We start from the raw sequence: 4,967 nt of genomic DNA, 5'->3' as shown, positions 1-4,967 counted from the left end.
GTGGTGTGTGTGTGTGTGTGTGTGTGTGTGTGTGTGTGTGTGTGTGTGTGTGTGTGTGTGTGTGTGTGTGTGTGTATGGTCGCGTCAAGCTTGGCAATTACGAGAGTAGCGCCGCGTGAAGTTTGCACATCGAATAAACGTCGTAATGATACTCGGGTTGTGCGGAGTCGCCACGTCGATTTCCTATATGTAGCCTCTAATAGTGATTTATAGCCTACTGAATTCCTGTATGTAGCACTATGCAACGGTTACTATTATAAGAGGCACGAATAAAATACCAAATGTTCACGGCACCTTGTGCTACGCCTGGTATAAAATACATATTCACCGTTATAATGTGTTTTGCTATTAGATGCAGAGTCGATTCGTTTACGCTTATCTACCGATGAAGGCATGTAAGGGGAGGTGCGCCCTCTTCATGATGGGTGGTAGAATCCAATCGTGCATACGCTTCGCCAGCTACACAAGCCAGCCGGATTAAAATTGTCCGGCTACTACTCCCAATAATCTGCGCAGCAATAATATTCACGATGGACGTAAACATGAATGATTAATGCTGTCATATTGCGACGCGACCACAATTATCATTTTAGTATCGTCTCATGATATTACCTTCGGCATATTCCGTATAGACAGCGCCCAGCGTTCTTGAGCGCGGTCTCTTTCTTGGCTTGATATACACTAACGTTGCTCGTGTTCTACTCAGATAATGCATCGGTTCGCAAACGGCTATTTCCCCATCTATACAGCTCAAATCATCCGCGGGTTCGTCTAGTTAAGGCTTCGCGGCTTGGCGTACAGTACACACGCTGCCGCTACAATATCCCTAGCTCGACGAAACAAACCGCAGTGACGGCGGTGAGCTGCCATTTCAGAGATATTTTCCCCCGCGTTTTCTACACTTCTCTTATTTGTTAAACATCGGTGAAATAAATTGGCAACTGCCGGCAACCCATCCCCGCGCGCACAACGCGCAGGTGTGAAGGAAAAACGTGCGTGCAGTGATGCGCTCGGTGAGGTTCCAGGCTCGCGCACACACACGCACACACGCACGCACACACACACACACACACACACCACACACGCACGCACACACACACGCGCGCGCACACACGCACGCACACACACACACACCACACACACACACACACACACACACACACACAACGCACACAACGCCACACACAACACACACACACACACACACACACACTGACGACACACACACACACCACACACCACACAACACCACACACACACTACACACACACACATAACACAACCACACACACATATCATCACAATACACACACACCAACACACACACACACCCACACAGCACCACACACACACACACACACACACACACACACACACGACACACAACAACAACACACACACACACACACACACACACACGCTTATTCACCGCGTGCACAGTCTTACGCGCGAGCCGTATTGGGGTGCAACGCGCTTATTTTGACCCACTCGTAAGGCTCAAGGGGTCGTTTGGTCGTATTCAGGTAGTTACAAGATAATGTACCGAGACATATAAATGTATACACAAAGTGTACCAGACTTGTACTACAAAAGTGTACGCCTAGCCCCTAACACTAACCCTAACCCTAACCCTAACCCTAACCCTAACCCTAACCCTAAACATACCTCATATAAAAATATAAACATAATACTAAACAACCTAAAACTACCTCGGGTACATATCTGTATAGTACCTAATACGACAACGACCCCATCCGTCTCAGGGCAGGATGGATAGTATGGATCGCTAGTATGGATCAGCTAGTATGGATCGCATGGTCTGCAGCGAACGGTTGAGGTATGCTTCGCTAATCGCTATAACTCCCGTTGCACATCAGTGGTTATAAATAACACATACCTCACGAAAACAGCGACGTCAGCACGCCTTTGCCGCTGGCCGGGCTCATTAATTGATGTTTGCTCTAGATGAATTAGTTAAATACTTTTGCGCAAAATAATTAAAGCATTAAAATTGTGTCCTTGTTTGCTTTGCTTCTAATATATTGGTGAAAGATTTAGTTATTCTAATATCCGCACTGGGGGCGAGCAGTGTTTGAAACCATGGCATCAGGTGATCGCTATGCAATTGCAGGCTTTAGGGTGTAGATCTTTAGACGTCTGCATGTGTTCGTTCACAATATTTGCCTACATCGCATCAACGTGTTCCTATTGTCTACTCGTCTGACCATATAATAATTATGTTATATACGCGATTTAACATAAAAATCAATATCGCTAATTAGTATAAATATGTCTACATGGGTGATATCAAGTAATTCCTAATAATGAAAGGTATAAAGAGCTAACATTTAACATTAATAATAACTCGCCTCTCTGTAGTTTATAATTTACTTTAACTTAATGGCCGTCGTCCGTATTATAGCCATCGTCTTCAGGCGACTAGCTTCTGGCAAAAACATTGTGTGCATTATCGATATTCTCAGAACACTTTTACACGCGTAGTTAACCCGCATGAACACCACTCTGGGATCGCATTATGCTAATTTACATTTTAAATTGACATTCATGTATCTATAGTTGTTAACTCAGTTTGATGTTGCGCAGCGATAAGCAGCGTAGAAACGATCGACAACCGGCTTTTTGGGTCTATGCAATAGAGACCAAAAATAGGTTTGTTCCGACGATAGCTTATAATACAAGCCATCGATTTGAACCCTGAGCATGTTTTGATCCCACGGGATGCCTTTACCAGCGTCAATATGATTTAGCTTGCGCATGTAGGCGAAGAGTAATACTTTGTGACATAAGCTAATAAACCTTGCCTGAATGCTAGACTATGATATATAGCATAATATATACGTAGTTAACAAGCACGCTGTATCGACGTGGCATGCACGTTCCTCGGCTTCTCGGTATATATCATCGTAAGTTAAACCTATACCATTGCGTTAATTTGAATTACGTGGATATATGTTTTTGCAATTGCTTATATCATACCGTTCTGAACATCCTGCTCAATATGGAAGGAAGATATGCGACACTACAACCTAGCGTCAGGAGCCTAACACATTAAGACACCCTAATTAAATATTCATGTGAAATCTAAAGCTCTCGGGCGACGAAGACGTCGTTGGTGATATTTATTAGCCACTAACTAATTTCAGTGTATTTCAATGAGCACACAAGCTCTTGTTAGAATATATTCATCATATCAATTTTTTTGCAAATCGTGTAAAATAATAGTTATACGTTTTATTACACGAATATCCATAATAACACATCCACAATAATATATCCATAAAATAATGTTTTCTCGTCACCGTAACTGCTATGTTATATCTAATCAAGACCTTTAGTGGTGCCATATATTGCGAAGAATTATAGCCAGAAAACAAACAATGAAATTGTTTACAACAAATGCTTTAACTTAGTGTTGCGTTCTTTCTTCGCCAGACGAAAACAGAAAATTAACGCGAATTATAACTCTTGCTTGACGACAACACATAAGGCAGTATAAGCCGTAGAAGGCACTCGTTCAATTTTATCCTGTTAAAACCTTGAAAATGTCCACTGGTAACGTATAGCCGTGTATTAATATATTTACTCTAAATTGATAATAATGTTATAATAGTTATAACAAAACGTTGGTATGTTGCGTGTAAACTAAAATCGAGTTTAATGTCTTGATTATTTGCCAGGTTAGTGAATCTACCCGCGTGCCGCTAAACACTTTTTTCCATGTACTTTTTAGTTTTTACTAGCACTGCCGCTGCTTTCTTTCTATGTATCAGGGCCATGTTGCTGGTGATTTTAATGGCTATGAAAACGTCAAAGCGCATCAAATATGTCATTTCCTGACATCGTTTATTCCGCACGAGTTAACATACCTTGCGTTTTCCGACAAATCGCTAACGTACTTTATGATAATGTTAATTAATGTACATCAATCACTGTCCGCTTTGTGCTAGGAACATTTTCAGCTGTTTTCTGACATTTGAAATTGTAGTAAGTAGTAATTGTAGCAGAGCGATAGCACCACGCGAAAGTCTATCATGTTAGCGATGTTTACAAATTCTTTTTTGACCAACCTTTCTGCTATTGTACGTAATCGGTCGGTTATAATGTGGCACTAGGGTGGGCAGCTTTATAACCCATAAGTAGGAGGGCAATACTTTTCTTTTTCATATTTTTCTATGCCGTAACACAATATAAGCTGCTTTGTCTAACTAGTATTTGCTATGGGACAAATTGAGCTCACTTACAAGGAACGCGGTTCAATAAAGGTGTGAACGACGTTGTTCACAAAAGAGGATATCGTGTGTAAGCAAGTGAGCGATGAATGCTAGTGTTGAGCTTTTGTGGCGTGATGTGTTAATCCTAATAACTCTGCTGAATGTGTGTTGATTCTGTTCAAAACGGTTTAGATCTTAGCGGCAACATTTTACAGTTGTTATTTCAGAGCCGCAATGCACTCACGAATTTTCTAGCACGGAGGCAAAAACTGGTAACTTCTCTTCCCCTAAAGGGACGGACGGCACTTACCCTAACTACGCTGACTGCTATTATCGGTTTCACGGACGACCGCACGAAACGATCCAGCTATATTTTCACACGTTTGATCTGGAAGAGCCAGCAAAAGCAGGGTACGTAGGTACGTGTTTCATTCTGCAGTCGCAGAACAAACTGCACGCTACTACAACTTGTCATAAATCTGATTAGATAAGGTTGATGAAGTTTTAAATGCTAATTTCATTTGCATTTAAGTTTATTCGGCAGTATATATATTTTTAACTGTCATATTTCCGAAAGTCGTTCGATTCTAGACCATGAAACATTGAGGGTATTCATATTTTCGCTATTTAACGACCTGAACAGTAACTTTAAAAATTTATATTAATTAGAATCACTTTAAAAGCTATCGAAACTATAAAATAAATAATTAAGAAGAACTATCGCTCGTTATATTT

General features: G+C 41.1%; 1 long non-coding RNA gene across 1 annotated transcript in view; it reads left to right on the top strand.

Moving 5' to 3' along the window:
* Window positions 1–4,644, top strand: part of LOC106811497 — a 61,856-nt gene extending 57,212 nt beyond the window's left edge. The window contains exon 3 of the long non-coding RNA XR_001394150.1: window positions 4,448–4,644. This is a non-coding gene — a long non-coding RNA (uncharacterized LOC106811497). The remainder of the gene's footprint in view (window positions 1–4,447) is intronic.
* Window positions 4,645–4,967: the final 323 nt, after the last annotated feature.

This window comes from Priapulus caudatus, unplaced genomic scaffold (assembly GCF_000485595.1).
Source record: "Priapulus caudatus unplaced genomic scaffold, Priapulus_caudatus-5.0.1 Scaffold19, whole genome shotgun sequence".
In the NCBI taxonomy this organism is placed as follows: domain Eukaryota; kingdom Metazoa; phylum Priapulida; class Priapulimorpha; order Priapulimorphida; family Priapulidae; genus Priapulus; species Priapulus caudatus.
This window is presented reverse-complemented; position numbering and strand designations above follow the sequence as displayed.